This window comes from Python bivittatus, unplaced genomic scaffold (assembly GCF_059951505.1).
Source record: "Python bivittatus isolate LINGU-HERP-01145 unplaced genomic scaffold, Pbiv_v1 ctg000960_np1212, whole genome shotgun sequence".
NCBI lineage: Eukaryota > Metazoa > Chordata > Lepidosauria > Squamata > Pythonidae > Python > Python bivittatus.
This window is the reverse complement of record NW_028277124.1, coordinates 9,583,463-9,603,377: the sequence shown is the minus strand read 5'-3', so window position 1 is coordinate 9,603,377 and position 19,915 is coordinate 9,583,463. Positions and strand designations below refer to the sequence as shown.

Below are 19,915 nucleotides of genomic sequence, written 5' to 3'. Positions count from 1 at the left end.
CACCAGAATGGCATTAAAATGGTCACTCTTCACCTTCTGTACTTGAATGCAGGATGCTGGCACTTGCAATAATCCCGCCCCCTTGGAAAGGTTCCCGGCATCTCTGTTGGGCATCAAGTTGTTATTGCTAGTCCCTACACCTAGGGCTGCCCTATATAAATAGGTGTGCGTAAGCTTCCCCATCCCTGCAACCTCAACCATCTCTGGGGTAAAATGAGAGCTTGGAAGCATGCGCACATTGTACCGGTACTTCTCATACTCATCCGTGGGGCAACAACAACTGCAAGAGGGGTTAGTCCTACAGTGGAAAAGTCGAATAGCAAAAAGGAAAATGATAAATCCAAAAAAGACAAGGGAAAGGCAGGCCAGAGCAATGATCAAGTAGAAGTTCAAGCTGGAAAGCTGCTGCCCATGTGTTTCCAGGCTGTCATCAAAATCTGGGAGTGCTTGTGGGAGAGTGTCAGCTAGTAGGATGCCCAGAGTTACAGTGGAGGAGAGGGGAGGCTCCCCACTGTCGGTCACCAAAACCACCACTTTGTGCTTGATGGGGTCACTAGATCTCATTGAGCGACTAGTCCTAAGTTCCCCAGCATTTGGTGAAACCTGAAATAAGCTGATGTCAGAAGAGTGCAGGAGGCGGTAGGAAAGCCAAGCATTTTGCCCACTGTCTGGGTCATGGGCCACCACCTTGGCCACTAAATAGTTGGCATCTGCCAAGCGTGGCACAATTTCCACTGCCACTGAACCATTCCTCACATCTGGGTACAAGATGACTGGGGCATTGTCATTCTGGTCTAGGATGGTAATACTGACAATAAAAGTGGCAGTCAAAATCGGGAAGCCATTGTCCTTTGCCTCTACCTGGAAATGAAAATTCTGGAGTTGCTCAAAGTCAAAAGTGTCTTTTGCATAGATGATTCCACTGTCTGCATCAATGGCCAAATAGCTGGACAAGGAGCTGCCCTGGATGTCAATGTCCCTGAGAAAGTAAGAGACCCGACCATTCTCCTCAAGGTCTGGATCAGAGGCTGACATCTGGAAAAGAGACACCCCAGGCTTATTGTTCTCTGTTACGTAAATTTCACGCATCTGATTGAGGAATTTGGGAGGATTGTCATTCACATCTGCAATCTGCACCCACAGTGCTTTCTGAGTGGCAATGGGAGGGGAACCCAGATCAGAAGCAGTGACTGTAATGTTGTATTCACTGACCTGTTCCCGATCAAGAAGGCCACTAGTGACCAGACTGTAGTAACTATCAAAAGAGGACTTGAGTTGGAAGGGGATGTCAACAGGAATCTTGCAGATGACTTTCCCATTGTCTCCAGGATCTTCATCAGTAATGCTCAAAAGAGCCACCACCGTGCCCAGCAGAGAATCTTCTGGGATGGGGCTGGACAGCGACGTGAGTGTAATCTCGGGGGCATTGTTGTTCACATCAGTTATTTCCACCAACAGTTTGGCTACACTGGACATGCCGAAGACTCCTTTATCCCTTGCCTCAATGAACATCTCAAGCAGGGGTTTTTGGACATTTAAAGCACCGCTGACTTTTATCTCCCCATTTTGGGAGTTGATGCTGAACATCTTCTGTAGCTCAGGGGATGTGCTGTTGCTAAACGAGTAGAAGACCTCTCCATTCTGACCTTCATCTAAGTCTGTGGCTTGCACCTGAGTGACCAGAGTGCCTCTAGGAGAGTTTTCCAACACACTGGCCCTGTAGACAGAATGCTCAAAAGTAGGAGCATTGTCATTTGTGTCCAGGACGGTTACTACAACCTGGGCATCTCCAGACCTCTGGGGGCTCCCTCCATCTTTAGCTGTGATAGTAAGCCTGTGTGTGGCCTGCTGCTCCCGGTCCAAGGGCTTTTCTAGTACCAGTTCAGGATATCGGCTCCCATCCCCGCGAGTCTGCATTTCCAGTCGGAAATGCTGGTTGGGGCTTAGCATATAGCTCTGGACGCTGTTGATGCCTTCATCGAGATCTTGGGCAACAGGGAGGGTAAACCGAACTCCCGGAGCCAGGAACTCAGCCACGTTCACATGATATTCGCCTAGCAGAAAAGTGGGAGCGTGATCGTTCACGTCCAATATTTTAAACTGCACTTTATAAAGCTCTAGGGGGGTTTCTAACACGAGTTCGTAATTCAGAGAGCAGGTAGGTTTCTGTGCACAGATCTCTTCCCTGTCGATGGGCTCGTTAACAGACAAAGCTCCGGTGCTCGCACTGAGGCTGAAATATTGCTTACTTGAACTGGTGATCATGCGGAATCTGCGGGAGGGCAGCCTAGCCGCATCAATGCCCAAATCCTTTGCTAGGTTCCCGACGGGCGCGCCGCGCTCAGTTTCTTCGGCGATGGAGTACTCTACTTGCCCATGCACGGTGTAGAAAATAAGGCAGCACACCATTAAATAGACCCGCATTCTTTTTCCCTGGCTTCCTTCCCGCTCAGCTCCCTGCAGATCGAGTCAGTCGTAACATAATCCCCCGTTTTCAACAAAGAGCCGTAGAGAGCGATGCCGGAGTGGACGGGAGAAAAGGCAAAGCCATGAAGTCCGCTTGCTGAAACGCACGGGGAAAGCACGGGCTCTTCCGGGCGCCGGCCGAAGACATGGCTCGCCCTTGGTCCTCCCGTGCTGAGCCAGCTAGAACTAGTCCTTCGCCAAGGCGGCCGCCGCCGCCGCCGCCGCCGCCGGCTCGAGATGAGATCATGTGTAAAGAGGAAGCTCTCCAGCTCCAGGAGCCGGCACCACCTTGGGCCACAGCGCCGCCTAGAGGCCTCTTCCACAACGGCGAGATCCGTAGCCCTTCCCGCGGCATCGCGAGGGTCGCCAGGAAATGGGAAGGCGCCGGAGCTGAGTGAGGCGTGCAGAATCGCCGAATCTGCAAAATAACGGGCTGCGCTGCGGAAGGGACGCGTCCTCCTCTTCTTCTCCGTAACTGACCGAAGATGGGGCCGTTCTAGAAAAGGAAAACCTTTTTCCAGCCGCGGGTCCCGGTTCCTCCCCCAGTAGGAAAATGACCAGCCAAACCGGGCGGCTTGCTAGTCGGGGGGAGCGCGTGCGGGGGAGCGGCAGGTAATAGGCGACGCGCATCTCGCAGGAGCGGTGGCCCGAAAGAGATCCAAGATCGGCAAGAGCCTTCTGGGGGGCTCCATCCAGGAAAGCTGCCCGAACAAACCTGGAGTGAGCTGTTTTTTATCAGGAGGCTCTGCTTCCTCCGCGGCCTGCGGCATAGGGTTGACGGTCGAAGCCGGAAAGCCAAAAAGGACCATAAGAAATAATGGCAGCTGAAAAGGACGGTCCACTCATTGTAACCATGATAAAACACGATTCTGAAATGGACTGAAATTAACCACAGAAATAAAATTAGTTGAATTGGATTGCTGCTTTTGCTGTATGGTTTAGAAAAGCAGATTTTATTGAGTTGAAAATGGGCCCTTTAGGCCACTGAATTCAGCACAAGCATCAGAATTAAAGTGTCTCTGACACATGACTGTCCAGCCTGCACACTCCTAAGCACATCCAACCAACGTTCAATCAGAGTCTACCGTCCTGTGACTTAAAATACATTATTCCATGTCCTACCCACCAGGATGACAGAGAACAAGTCTTAGGGTCTTTTCCCACTTCCACCTAACACAGCATGAACATGCTCCAGCAACATTTTTTTTTCTGCTGTGTCCTCGTGAAACTCCCCTACTTCCAGGTGCCCCTGCACAAAAAACTTGGTGCAAAACCAGAGCAGCACAGCCACGTAGCCATTCGTCAAAACATAACTCCTCTCCCCTCCAGCTCCATCCCACACTAAGAGTGAGAGGGGGCATGTTTTCCCACCGGCTGGTGAGTTTGGTTTGAGGGAAGTGAAACAAAGGCAGCAGGATCCACAAAACTCTGCCCTTAATATGCCCTTTACAGGGCAAGTAAGAACAGCACCATTCGTTGGTGTTATGCCTGTAGAAAGACAGGGATTGCCAGTGGAGCAGTGAATTTTATGCCAGTGTAGTTTTCTGCCAGCTCAAGGACTAGTGGTTAGCACTTCAATTAATTCATGAGAAGAGTCCTTAGCCTTCTTCTGTGTGACATTATTTAGTGTACTTGAAGCCCATTATTTTGTGTCCTGTGCTCTGAAACAGGTCATTGAATTCAGCTGTCTCAACTCAAGGCTAAACATTCAGTTCCCTAAGTATCCTCATAGCAACTGGTTGCAAAATTGCTGATATGCTAACATCTCACTTTCAAGAGATTTTAAATGCAGAAGAAATGGATGCTCTGTGACAGAAAACTTCCTCTTATAACAACCACTCATTTTTTTTTAACAAATCAAACGTGTACATATAATGTATCAAAAACAAGAACTGGAGGGGCAGGTGCTAGCCATTTATTTTATTTCCCTTTATTTTTGCTGCTTCAGAATTAGCAGCAGATTGGGGTAGAGTACTAACTGAATGACGTACTTCGCATTCTCCTGTTGGTTAGCTTGAGAGAATATTGTTTGGCTCACATTTCCAGATTAGCAGGAGTGAAGATTATTGTAGATCAGTTTTAATTTGTTTTTGGGGAGGTGAGAATGTAAATAATAGTGTTGTGGAAGTACCCTTACTTCCAGTCTCCTGATTATCTTCACTGCCTTTTTTGCATTCAGTTTGTCTGAACCCCTCTCAGTATGAAGTCCCTAGAAGTAAACACAGGATTTGAGATGATCTGATCCATGAAAAATAGACAAGAATTATTGCTTCCCATGATTTGGAAATCATACCTCTATTGATGGAGCCTAAAACTACATTTGTCTTTCTCACAGCTACAGTGTGGTATCCTACTGACTCATATTCAGCTTACAATAAATTACAAATCTAAGAGGTTTTTTCACATATGCAGGTATTCTGTCCTCCTATATCTCTGCATTCTCTTAATTAAGAACTTACATTTCTCTGTGTGAAATTTCATTTTCTTATTTTAGCTCACTTTTTAAACTTAATAATAGTAGACTAAATGAACCAAATCAAGATTTTGTTTCTGTCCTCCAGATAATTAGCTACTCTATTCTGTTTTGTATCAACTGCTCCTTGATATGCATTCCTTCCACTTCCTCACCCAAGTCATTAATAAAAATAAAAATACTAGGCCAAGGAACAAATCCTCTGGTTTCATATTTGATACTGCATTCAAATTCAATTAAAACCCATTGATAAACAATCTGTGAGAATGATTTCTGAACCAGTGAATAGGTCCAATTAATAAACATAGAATATTTTTATTGATTTATTTAACAAATTTATATAGCTGCTCATCTCACAAAATGTGACTCTGGGCAGCATACAATACATAAGAACACTAAGTAAAAGCAGAAAAACAATAAAAGAAAAGAAAAACTTAAGATAGTGGGAGAGACAACCATCACTTAACATCACACAAGCATCTTGCGGGCTCACCATGGGACCCCCAAGGTTGATGGAAGAAAACACGTCCTGAGGGCTTTCTGGAAGACAAATAGGGATGGGGCCAATCTTACCTCAGGAGGAATGATCCTGGCTGGAATGATGTGTCATATATGTACAATAACAGGGCTACAGGTGGAATGACAGCCCCTGTTGCCACCTATCAATGTGAGGCTATTTTTTAAAAAGCAGGGTTAAAAGGGCTACATGCAAGACCAGGTGATAGAACAGGGCAGGAAACAGAGCCTTGGCATTAGAATCTGAGGTCAAGTGAGTTGGCTGGGAAGTGAAGATTTACATAATGTTTGTTGTAGTGAGATCCCTGGAACAGAGAACTTTTACTTTCAGAGCAAACTGGAACAGAATCACATGGAGGGCAAGATGCATCAGGAAGGAGAGAGATTAATCTGAATGTCTTTACCAGCAATTCCATTGTTTTTCCAGTGCTATAACCTCCCCAGCTATGCATCTCATTATACTATTTTGGGGTGTCTTCCTGTCCTATAACTTTACTTATTTACATCTACAAGTACCAATATTTATTAAATAATAAAAATTATTTTTATTATTAATTTATTATTTTATTAAAAATAAAAAAAAATTTATTAACTTTTTCAGCTGCTTACATTTGATATTTTAATGCAAGATCCTTTGCACTGCTTTTGAGATAAGTGGGTTAGCAATTTTTCCTTCCTGAAAATTCCAATAAAGTTTTTAAAAAGCTTCCTGAAAACTTTGGAATACAGGTTGACATTTGATACTGATACTGATGTATTTTTCTCTGATATCATTAGTGCAATTAATTACATGTGAAGATCACAAACAGAGACATGGGCCATAATTAAAGAACAAGGGCAGCCATTCTTGCTGTGGAGCAATCACTTCCATCCCTTCCCTATCATTCCAGTCCTAGGACCATCATTCCAATCCCACATCTCTTCTTCCATTTCAGAGGCCTATTTAATATTCTAAGTAATATTAAAATATGTTGCAGAAGAAGCAACATATTAAAATAATGCCATTCCTGTTCTAAGCCCATTGCATTTTCCATTTCATTTCACAATCATTTCCAAGTCTAGTTTGCATTGATTTTAATGGAGTCCAGTAATTGTGTCTACCATTATTTCCAATGGCTGTTCTTGTTCTCCTTTTTAGAATTATCTTCTGATTGTACATTTTATAATCAATTATAATTAATAATTATAATTATAGCCACTGTGTGAACACCATATAGAGACACTGATTGGTTCAAGATAGAGAAAGGAGTGCAGCAAGTTTGCATTCTTTCACCTTTCTTATTCAACCTGTATGCCAAAGTGATCATGAGGAATCTGGAATCTGAAGTATCGACAATTGGAGGAAAGATTGGAGGAAAGAGCATCAACAATCTTCGATATGCTGATGACACAATTCTCCTCTCAGAAACTAAAGAAGGCTGAAACATCTGATCAAAAGGATTAAAGAAGAAAGCGAGAAATTTGGCCTCTTCTTGAACATCAAAAAGACCAAGCTCATGACCACTGTGAGGAATGGAAATGTCAAAATAGCAATTGATGGTGAAGAGATCAAATGTGTGCAAGAACTCACTTTCCTAGGATCGCAGATTGATCAAAGCACTGAATGCAGCCCAGAAATAGTGCTGGATCACAGTAGGTCGTGCAGCAATGATGAGCATGAATCAAATATGGAAAAGCAAGGACATCAGCCTGGCAACTAAATGCAGATTAGTCCACAGTATCGTGTTTCCCATAGCTATTTACGGTTGCGAAAATTGGACCATGAAAAAACTAGACAGGAAGAAAATAGACGTGTTTGAGCTGCGGTGTTAGAGAAGGCTCCTGTGCATTCCATGGACAGCAAAGGGGACAAACAAGCAAGTTCTGGAGTGTATAAAACCAGACATATCACTGGAAGGCAAAATCACAAAATTCCGCCTTACTTATTTCAGCCATGTCATGCGATCAAACTCACTGGAAAAGGTAGTTATGCTTGGAATGGTCAGTGGTAAAAAGAAATGAGGCCACCAAAAAACACAGTGGCTAGATATCAAAGCCAACACCATGGATCTTGGACTTCAAGAAATTGAATTTTAATAAATTCAGAGTGATGATCAGTAGGATTTTGTGGCAGCAGATGCTAATAAAAAAAGGAGCTCAAACTAGGCGGGAGCTCCTAAAGAAGAGGATATTAAAAGTACAAATGCAAGAATTTTTTTTCAGAGGTGCTATTTCCAAGCCAGGTATCCTATATTTCTATTTCTTAAGTGCATAAGTCTATACTTGTCAAATATCACTCCGTCATTTTCATCTGATTTTTCTAAACTATCAAGTTCATTTTGAACTTTGTTTCTGACTTCTAGGGTACTACCTATCTCACTCAGTAATCTTTCTCTCCACTTCTTTATTAAGGATATTAATAAAAATATTGAAGCATACAGAGCTCAGACCTGAATCTTGTGGCTCCCCGCACATTAACTCACTCCAGTTCAATATGGAATGATTGATGAAAACTCTTTGAGTATTATTTTTGAACCAGCCAAGTTTCTGTAATGCTGTCCGGACGCTCTTAAATCAGATGGACTACCAAACACGAGGACCACTATCCTGATTGTTAGCACAGCAAATTTGGCTTTCACACTCACTGTAATTATTGCCGTGCCATTGGCATGAGTGCTTAGGGAAGGAAAACAACTGTCAAATAAACACCAACTTATACAGAAAACCTACTGCCTGTTATACCTGCTTACATGTTTTCTTATTGTAAAACATACCATAAACTCCATCATGGCCAGTCAGGCCCTTTGATTAAAACCACACCTCTATAGTTCCATCTAACAAGAATATACTAAAGGGTCCAGTTTTGCATTTATGGGTATATTTATTTATTTGCTTATTTATCTAAATTTATTAAAGACTTTTTAAAAGAATAAAAACAATACAAATTTTGAGAAAAAAGTAAAATAAAGAAATTAAAGAAAATGAAGATAAGTTATAAGTAAATATAAAAAAGGTCAAAAAAAAAAAGCAAAGAAAGAAGTAGAAAAGAAAGGAAAAGAAAAAATTATAAAGAAGTGGCTTCCAATCTTCTTAAGAGGAGTTACAAGTACATTTATATTTTACCCTCTCTCTACCCTTTCTAATCATCAAACCCATAATCAAACATTCATTTTTTTCTTTTTTCATCAAAAAGTCCATAAGTGTTTCTAGTCACTAATAAATATATTTATTATCCTTTCCTAATCAGACAAGTCAATTTTGCCCTCTCTGCTAATTCTGTCATCTTCACCAGCCATTCTTCCATTGTAGGTATTTCAGAATCTTTCCATTTTTGTGCATATAATAGTCTCGCAGCAGTTATCATATACAAAAATAATCTTCCATAACTCTTTTCTAATTGTCTATCCATTAGTCCCAGCAAGAAAAGTTCTGGTATTTATTTGCTTATTTATCAAAAGCGTATACCACTGGATTCACAACAGACATCCTGCAGTTTATACCTCAAACATCAATGCCAAACCAACATAGATTAAAACAACCATAACAAAAAGATTAATCATTATCATTTTTAAAAAAAATACCAGTAACCAATAAATAAATAAACCAGTGGCTTCAGTCAGTTGAGCCCAAATGCAGAAGAACAGTGTCTTTGATCATCAACCCTCATGGGTGATCCAGAAGGATATCATATTTGATCATATCAAATGCTATTAAGAGGTCTAATAGAACTAAGAGGGGTGCTCTATCCTATCCATGTACCAGCACAGGTTATCTACCAGGGCGACCAATACTAGCTCAGTCCTATGCCCAGACCTTAATCGTGACTGAAAAGGACCACATAATATTTTTCTTCTACGGTTCTTGAAAGCTGATTCATCATTTCCCTCCCAAAAATCTTCCTTCAACTGGGTGATATTTGAAAGAACAGCTGGATCCAGAGATAGCCCCTTGTGCAGGAATTGCTCAACAGTCTTTTTCAATACTGCAGGCAACACCTCCTCTCATGGAGAGGTTTAATTCAGCTAATCATATTTCTTCCTCCAGCCCCAGGAAGGATCTAAGAAAGGCAGGAATCAAGCCTACAGGTTGCAGAGATACTTGAAATCATATTTTCCACCTCTGTCAGGGTGGAGGTCCTAATTACAATGAATGCCCCAAAAGTCCAGATGGATTCTAAAGGGGCCTGGAAGGATTTGTAATTGGCTTCACCCATTATTATACTACTGCTTCGGTTGAAACCTAGAACAGGGAACTTACTAGGTTGATTGCCCCAGGGAACTAAACTTGTATGATTAGGCTGGATCAATTTTTATGTATAATATTCAAGTATATGGCAAGTCACTGGGTGTTGTACATTGTACTGTTGGTCTTTGCCCAACATAGCTTGAAACGTTTAGTCAAGAGATTGTAAGAGAGGCCTTAACCAACATTATAAATACCTCTTGGAGGAGTTGGAGGTATATACTCCCTTTCTGGTTAAAGGAGATGATCATTCAAATTTATCTTAAGGGATTTTTCAGAAACAGGCAATTATAGGTAATCTCCAAACTTCCTCTGATTGGATAAGGTGATCCAGAGAGTGGTAATTTCCCTTTTAGAGGCAATCCTGGAGAAAGCAAATGGACCCATTTCAAAATGGCATTGGAGCAGATTATGGGATTCAGGCTACCTTGGCCAGGCTGGTAGATGATTTTTATCTGGAGTTCAACATTTATTTATTTACTAAATTTAGATGCTGCCTGACTCCCAGTAACTCTGGGGTACCCCTCTTCTTGACCTCTCAGTGGCATTTAGTATCACTAATCATGCTACTTTTCTGGATTGCTGGGAGATTTGTGTTTGGAATGCATTACTTTCCAGGGGTTCTCTTTTTCCCTTTCAGGGGATATCCACACTGCCAAGTTGCCCTGTCACAAGTATTGGCTGCCACTGTCACTTCTGGTTTGCAAATCACTCAAATGCATAATCAATTATCTGCAGCCCATTCTAAATGATGAGATCATTCTTTCACAGGCTTTGGTGGCTGGCCTGTATTTGCTTACAAACAGCTGCCTAGCCTAATATAGCTACTAATGAGCAGCATCAACAGACAATGACACAATGATATAGGCATAGAAACTGTGATAAATTCACTGTAATAAATTCAGTTGCCAACTCTGTCCCCACATCTAAACTGGCAACATCATTACAAATCCTAATCATATCACCAGCAACAATGGGAAATACACACTTGCTCTTCCTTTAAGAGAATATATGTCATAATCTCTTAGCGAGCCTAATCATACTTCATACTGAACAATGGGCCAACCCCTATACAAAAGAATAGATGGGCATAAATCTGTCATCTGAAATGGTAATATCCAAAACAAAATCTCTTTCCCACTATCCCTATCCTCTCTTCTTTCCCCACATCCAGCAATAACAATGAGTTCATAGAAATTCCCTCTCATGATACCTCACTTCATATAGCTGATGAAGGTATCTTTGTTGGTTTTGCTGCCAAAAATTCACATGGCTGATCCCTTGAAACTAAACAATTCACCTGCTGAAGATATTTCTTGGATAAAAATATTTTCACACCCTACTTATAACATTCAGTTTTTACAATATATCAACTTTATCCTAAAATAATTGCTGTCAAGCATCCATAACTGGATGGAAACATAATTGAGTCAAAAGAATTTTGACATAATTTTAAACATAAAATCATACAATGCAAAGGCTTGGAGTTGGAGATAATCTAGTCCTACCTCTTGCCCAGTGCAGGAATCTACTACCACAGCACTCCTAATCCATACAGAAATGCACTACTATTATTACTACCACTAATATCCACTCCATTTCCATTCCAGCAACATTTCTGTACTTGTCACATTATAATAAATGCAATGGGTTTCCCAACATTGTTGGCTCCTGTTTTGGAGAAGCAGAGAGCGAGTGAGAGGACATCCATCCGCACCACTACCAATGGCCCCAAATTTAGGACAGACATTGTTACTCAATGGGATCAAAATTTTCCTGTTTTGAAGTTTTTATTTTTATTTCTGTATTTTTTAAATGTATATGGCTGCCCATCTCAAAATACTTAACACTGGCCAGTTAATAATAATTAAAAACAGAATAAAAACAATATAACAAAATGATACAGGTAGTTTTCGCTTAATGTCTGCCCTGTTTAGTGACCATTCAAAGTTACAACAGTGCTGAAAAAGTAACTTTACAACCAGTCCTTGCACTTACAACAATTGCAGCATCCCCACAGTCACATGATCAAGATTTGGGTGCTTTGCAACTGGCGGGCATTTACGACCATTGCAGCATCCTGCAAGCATCTGATCACCATTTGCAAGCTTCACAGCTGGCTTCCAACAAGCAGAGTCAATGGAGAAGCTGGCAGTAAAATGGCAAAGTAGTGGTCAGGTGATGTCTCACTTAATGACCACAGGTGATTTGCTTAATGACCACAGTAGAAGTGAGGATGTAAGTCTGCCATGGTGACATGATGTATCACTTAACAACCATATCACTTAGTGATAGAGTTGCCAGTCCCAATTGTGGTTGTTAAGTAAGGACTACCTGTAAATAACAAAAATAGCACCCAGGAAAGAACCAACCTATCGCAACAATTAATATGACCGTACAACAGGCTTTCTCATACCACCATGGCCCCAGGTTCAACAACAAAACCAAGTCTTCAAGGCCTTGCACCAAGTTTTAGTTGATGTGGACTTTTATATTGCTTAAGCACAAAAGAGCCATCTGCGGACCCATGCTTTGCCAAACCTTTCTTTTAAAAAACCCTGTTAGCCAATATTTAATATCCTTCAAACATCAGCCTGAAAACCACCTAGAAATTGCAGCCGGTGTAAAATGTGACTTGATACTCCCACATAACCCCTGTACTGCAGCAGCTGCAATGGTTACCAACCTGTTTCCAATTGCAATTCAAGGTGCTGGTAATAATCTATACAGTCCTACATGACTTAGGATCTAGATATCTACCAGACTGCATGCTTTGAATAGCATCTGCCTGCCTGAGGCTTGCTGGTAGAGAGCACTTGTTAAGCGTTCCCACCTTCTGGGGCATGCAGTAGATTGCCTCTCCTGTAGAACCAACTTCCCTTAGAAATAAGTGCTACAGCTCATAATTAACATTTAGAAGGTGTTCTAAATTATATATCTAGAAGATGTATGGTGCTATTATTTATTATGTTTTAATGAATTAATTGAATTGATTTTTTTAATGTATTGTGCTACCTTTTTTTAATATATGCTTTATTTACTTGTAAATTGCTTATATTCTCTTGACTGAAGTGGCATAAAAGTACCTGAAATAAATAAGCCTCAAAAACATTTTTGAAACAAAAGCTAATTTCAGACATTTACATTTTGCGCTTCAACTCCCCCACCCGCCTATCTCCTCCCCCAATCTCTGCCCTTTTGGCCCCCCTGCCCTCTGCCGCCTCTGCTGCCCCCACCGTCCTGCACTCTGCCATCCCTGTCTCCCCCCAACCCTCCTGGTGACCTTGACCATCTTCTTCCTCCTGCTGCAGACAAGGTGTGCCCGGCCAAAAAGTTGCTGACCCTTTGTGAGGCAACTACTGGCTGTGTGAGGCCTCATGTGGCTAGCAACTGCCTTGTGAAGGGCCAGGCCAGGCGCGCCTCATCAACAGCGGGAGGATGAAGACAGCAAAAGTCAGCTGGGGGGGCAGGAGTGGCAGAGTCCAGGATGGTGGGGGTGCAGGGCAGAGTGCAGGGCAGTGGGAGCAGCAGGGGCGGTGGAGTGCAGGGTGGCCAAAAAGGCAGAGTTTGGGGGAGGAGATAGGCAGGTGGGGGGAATTGAAGTGGAGAGAAGTGTAGCAGGGCAGGAGAAGCGTGAGGTCCTGGCCTAATGACGGCATGGTCCTGGCCTAACGACCATAACCAGGACTACCAGAAGTGCCATCACTAAGTGGTGCAGTAATGTGATGTTTTGCCTAATAACCTCTTCACTTAGTAACAGAAATTCCAGTCCCAATTAGGGTCATTGCGGACTACCTGTACACACTTAAGGCCAGCACAGAGGATGCAAGCTGGACTAAAAGTAACAATGGGTTTAATATATTTTTTTTAATCATAGAGGAAAGGGCTGCAATCAGCACCTGTATTTCCTCTATTCCATGTTAAAGAATAGAAATCAGAAATAGCCTGAAGTGCTAAGATTTTTTATGCTAAAGGGAAAAACCTCCCACTAAGAATAGAGTGCTTTTTGGGCAGAAAGGCAGGATATCAATCAAAGAAAGAAAACATCATCATCATCTCTATCAGAACAGTGTCATGAATTTGAATTCTTAAGTTACTCAATATTTTCATCGTTGATAGATTCATACCTCCTCCCCCCCCAAACAAATTTCTTACTAAACAAAAGTCTAACAGAAGATCTTTGTTTTTGGAGAAGCATGCATGCCACAGAGAGCCAGTTTGGTGTAGTGGTTAAGGCGTCAGGCTAGAAACTGGAGATGTGAGTTCTAGTCCCGCCTTGACATAAAGCCAGCTGGGTAACTTTGGGCCAGTCACTCTCCCTCAGCCCTTGAAAGAGGCAATAGCAAACCACTTATGAGTATGGTCAATTTCCTGCCAAAAAGGAGTAGGAAAAAACAATGCAGTTTTATTAAAATCTTAACCTACCTACCCTCAATAAATCACAGTTCTGTCACTAGAAAATGCATTTTCTATTATATACCACAGACACACCCAATACACAGAGTGACTTAATACGATAACTGAATCGGACAAATTAAAGAAGGCAAACTTTGTTTTGACTTACCTGTCAGAGTGAAGTTGGGATCAGTTCCTTCCTATTGTACTCTTCTTCATTGTCTGTAAACCCAGGAATATTGGGGCTGAAAACCATCAAGTCATTCTTTGCACTAGCCTCCCTGGTAGTAGCCGTCAAGATATGGCTGTGACGATTTGAATATGACCAGCTACCCATTTCGCTGACACAAACCAATGTAGGTGTGCCAGGACCATATATTGCTCTCCCGTTGGGAAGAGACTGACATTGCAGGGCCATGTATAATACAGTCACCAACAGGAATAAGCTAGACACTAAACAGATGGCAATGATTAAGTAGGTGTTGGAATTGTCTGCCAAAGGCCCTGAGTTCATTCCCAGTCCAAGATAATGGGTATCCACGCAAACAGCCTGATCTACTGTCAGTGACACACTGAATATGGCTGTGGTAGACAGCACTGGTTGACCATGATCTTTCACCAGCACTAGTAGATTCCGACTGCTACTGCCTTCTCGTTCATCTAAGTTATGTGTGGTACTGATCTCACCATTATATAGTCCAATTTGCCATAGGCTGTTAGTTGCTTCAAGCAACTCATACCACAGCCATACATTGTAACCTGCGTCAGCATCAACAGCATGGATCTTGCCCACCACATGGCCAGCTGCCAAAGGATATTCTAGTAAAACAGGAACCTCTTCTGATCCAGACACTGAGGGTACATTGTCATTCTCATCCATCACAAAGACTTGCACTGTCACATTTGTACATAAAAAGGGCAGTCCAGAATCTTTGGCTCTCACCTGCAACTCCAGAAGTTTCACTTCCTCATAAGGGCAGTAAAACATAGAGCTTCCCACTTTCTGAATGTATGGAGATGTAGCTGGACAGTGAGCCATGTCTCTCATCTATCCAATAGCTGACTGAGCATTTTCAGCCATGTCTGAGTCTGAGGCAGATACTGTGAAAATGTGAGCACCAGGCAGATTGTTCTCTTTCATGAAGGCAATATAGCCATGCTGTGTGAATGTGGGTGCATTGTCATTTATGTCACTGATGGGCACAATCAGGCTGCTGGTAGTCAAAAGCAATGGGTCCCCTTGATCTTGGGCCACCACTACTATCCTATATTCAGATATCTGTTCCCGATCCAGGGGCTCAATCAGCACCAGTGAATAATAATTCTTAAAACTAGATGAAAGTTTGAATGGAAGATCAGGAGGCCACAAGGAGCAGCTTACTTGTCCATTGCTACCAGAGTCTCTATCCAAAATACTGAGCAGGGCCACCACTAGTGGGGAGTCCTCTGGCATTGGTACTGACAGGGATGAGACTGTCACTTCTAGTGCATTATCATTTACAACAAATACCTCAGTCAGAACTGTACAGTATTCTTTCACTGGAGGGTAGCCTTTATCTGTTGCCTCTATCTCAATTTCTCCTAATTTAATGCTTTCAAAATCAAGCTCCCCATTTAATCTTGTTTGTCCATTGTTTGGATCTAAATTAATCAATGCACCTAAATGGTATGGGTTAACATTTCTAATTAAATATGTAATGTCCTTGTTAATCCTTTCATCAAGATCAGTTGCACTGAGACTGATAATTAATGTTCCCTTTTTTGCATTTTCGAAAAGTTTTATTTTATATACAGTTTGATTAAAAACTGGTGCATTATCATTTGCATCCAGCACGTTGATCACCCACAGAGCAGTTCCAGTTTGCTCTGGTTTGTCTGCATCAATTGCTGTGAGTAGTAAATTATATACATGGGTTAACTCTCTATCAAGAGGTTTTCTTAGCACAAGGACTGTGCTCCTCATTATTTTGAAATCCAAGGTGAAATATTCGTTTGGGCTGATTTTATAGCTGAGCTGAGAGTTGGAACATCAAAGGCTCCTTCTAATAAAAACGATGAATCTGGAAGCCTAGATTCAGAAACAGTCAGGTTTTGCTCAGCTGCTGTGAATATAGGAGCATTATCATTGATATCTTCAATCTCCACATCCACATGGAAAACCCTCAAAGGTTTATGCAGGATCACCTCTAGGTGAATGGTACAGACAGCAGTCTGGGCACATAGTTCTTCTCTGTCTATTCAGGAATTAACAAATAAAATTCCATTCTGCATTCTACCTTTAAGTAGTTTCCAAGGCCTTGGGACTTCATCTGGAACATCTGGGGCATAAGCTCCTCCACCTCCATTCTCAGGTCCTGGGTGAGCTGGCCCACAAAGGTACCAGGCTGGGATTCTTCCAGTACAGAGTAGCACAGCTGCCCTCTCCCCATTCTCCAGGCTTCATGCAGCAGGAACAGCTGTAGTAACCAACTGTTCTTCAAGGGTCTTTGGTGCAAAATCACCATGGTCACAGTAAGCTTTATTCTTAAAAAAGCCCCAGACCTTTCTCCAGGCTTAGTATTCAGTGGCTATACTCAAGCATCCCTTCCAACACCTTCACAATCTGCTTGTTGTATTGTGCTGCTGGGAAGAGCTTTGTCTGGAAAGAGCATTGTAATTTTAAGTAGGTAGCGACATCCTGTGGCAGTCAGTATAAATGCCACACTGATTTTTATTTGTTATCTCTGTGTTGTAATTGTTAGTTTAAAAGGAATATGCTGCTATTATTTTCTAATATTTTTCTTTCCAAGCCAGCTAGTGATATGGGGGAAATAATTTTTAGAAACTTTGAATAATTGTAGCGCAAGGAAAAATTAGGCAGAATTCATTTTGCCACCAATTAGCCAAATAGGCTTAGATTAGCTACAAGTACTGTTACAGTGGTACCTCGGGATACGAACGTCTCTACTAATGAACTGTTTGGGTTACGACCAGCTCAGGCCACAAAAATTTACCTCGATGTGCAAACTCCGCCTTGGGGTACGGTCATTTTTCCGCCCTGACACGTGGTCCGCGGCCATTTTTCCGCCCCTGGCACGTGGTCCACGGCTGTTTTCCCGCCGCGCGGCGCCCAGCCGTCCTCCCACCCCGCCGCGCCCGGCCGTTCTCCCGCCGCACCGCGCCATGCCGCACCCAGCCGCTCTCCCGCCGTGCCGCGCCACGCCCGGCCGTTCTCCTGCCCCGCCCCGCCGTGCCCGGCCATTTTCCCGCCGCGCCGCGCCACGCCCGGCCGTTCTCCCGCCCCACCCCGCTGTGCCCGGCCGTTCTCCCGCTGCGCCACACCACGCCGCGCCGTGCCCGGCCGCTCTCCCGCCCTGCTGCGCCGCGCCACACCCGGCCGCTCTCCCGCTGCGCTGCGCCCGGCCTTTTTCCCGCCATGCGGCGCCCGGCCGTTCTCCCACCCCTGACGCGTGGTCCGCGGACACCAGAACGGATTAATAGTAATTACATTGAACCTTATGGGAAAATTTGCTTCAGGGTGCGACCAAATTCGGAGGGCGGAACAGATTAACCGGATTTACATTGAACCCTATGGGGAAATTTGCGTCGGGTTACAACCAACTCGGGATACGCCCAGAGTCACGGAACACATTAAGTTCGTATCCCGAGGTACTACTGTATTTACATAAAATTAAATTATGTTCACCATGTTAAAAGAAAAGCCTGAACAGTTGGGAAAATTAATGGGTGGATAAATGATATAGCACTGTAGAATGATGCTTTTCAATCAAAGCCATGAACATATGATTATTCAGAATATATTATTATTATAATTTTTTTTTAATTATAAGCTGCCCAGAGTTACCCTCTGGAGGAGATGGGCAGCATATAAATTTAATAATAAATAATAAATAAAAATATTATCATAATATCATGAAAAACAGAAAAGACATCACAACAGTTACCTTTGAGGTGACATTACAAGCATTTCATTTGATATTCATGTCTGATGCTTTCTTGCATCTTTACTATCGAGTCAATCGCTTGTGTATTCTAATAGGTAAAAATCCACTTCTGTCTTAACTTGCATTATTTTGTCTCAATTCCTTACTGTCTTTTGCAAAAAGAACTGATGGGATTTAGAGCAAAATATGTTTTCCCATGATGCTCTTTAATAGAACAGCCAAATTTGTTTTGATTTTTTAAAAATTAGCATTTTAGGGCTATAGTATGCCACTCACTTCCTAAAACACCTTGTCTACTCTTATATTAATGTCTATCATTTCTTTAGAATTTTGATCAGCTAAAGCTGACTGTGGCTTTTGAATCATGAACTGAAGTTGGTTTGAAAACATCCATTCTGAACCTGGATATTTATTTATTTATTCACTTTATATAGCCACCCATCTCACATACATGACTCTGGGCAGCTCACAAAGTTAAAACACATGCATGCACATACACTGAAAACAATAAAAATGATTAAAACCATACAAAACTTAATCTGCGAGAGTGCAATCCAATTTACTAACAATATAGCCATTTAGCAGGCTCTACACCATCACTACCAGATCTCCAGGCAAGATGGCAAAGCCAAGTCTTCAGGCCCTTCTTAAAGACCAGGAGAGTAAGTTCCAATCTAAGTTCCAGGGGAATGCTATTCCAAAGGGCAGGCACCACAGCAGAAAAGGCTGTCTTCCTGGGTCCTGTCAGATGATATTCCTTAGTAATGGGACCCATAACATGCCTCTCCTGCTGGATCTGATGGGTTGGGTAGATGTAAATGGGGAGAGGTGGTCCCTCAAATATCCCGGTTCCATGCCATGTAGGGCTTTATAGGTCATTACTGGCACCTTGAATTGCACCTGGAAGCACATTGGTAGTCAGTGCAGTTTGTGGAGCATATTCAAGAATTTATCTCAATTTATCCAAATTGTCTTTACAGGTAGTCCTTGACTTACGACCACAATTGGGACCGGAACCTCTATTGCTAAGCAATGCAGTCATTAAGTGAATCATGCGCTCAATTTTATGACCCTTTTTGCTGCAGTCATTAAGTGAATCATGTGGTTATTAAGCGAATTCGGCTTCCCCCATTGATTTTGCTTGTCGGAAGACAGCTAGAAAGGCCGCAAATGGCAACCATGTGGCCCCAGGATGCTGCAACCATGTAAATACATGCTGGTTGCCAAGCATCCAAATTTTGATCACAAGACTGCAGGGATGCTGCAACAGTCATAAATGTGAGGATCAGTCATAAGTCACTTTTTTCAGTGCTGTTGTAACTTCAAACAGTCATTAAACGAATGGTCATAAGTCAAGGACTACCTATATTGTGTATGTCATATTGCCATAATAATTGCCAGGTATGTCTAATGGAAATGTTTATCCAGCCTTATTGTTGGAAGGTCCACTTCTTCAGCAAACTCAGTATAATTGTATTTGCTGTCAATGCAATCATACCTTCTTGTCATTTGGGGTCTCTGGCAATGCTCCCTTTTTGAATGAATATCTGCTTCTCACTTAATCTATTCTCACTGGGTTCCTTCAGCTTCTTTAGCAACTTTGTTTTATCCAACTTTCTGTCACTTTCCTTTCCTACAGCTTCCCTGCCTCTCGTCCTTTTGCAAGAATAATAAAAGATTTTGCAATAGTTTATTTTGATTTTACAGACAATCGTTTGATTTTTTCAAAGGTCAGTTGATTGAGTCATCCTTCTTTATCCAAACATTTATTATATTATTATATTAACTTTACTTTGCACATTTTAATAATGACAAATATACTGTTTAGGGTGTCTCCCTTTTCTGTCTTTTATTCTTATAACTAGTGTTCTCTCCATCCCACATTAGCCCTATTGATAAG

The 19,915-nt window shown here is 42.2% G+C and overlaps 1 protein-coding gene and 1 pseudogene across 1 annotated transcript in view; both read right to left on the bottom strand.

Annotated features, from left to right (window-relative positions):
- The window catches only part of LOC103055153 (protocadherin alpha-5), a 121,397-nt gene that overhangs the window by 60,371 nt on the left and 41,111 nt on the right, over positions 1 to 19,915 (bottom strand). The window lies entirely within an intron of this gene.
- On the bottom strand, positions 14,244 to 16,575 carry LOC103054914 (protocadherin alpha-3 pseudogene; annotated as a pseudogene).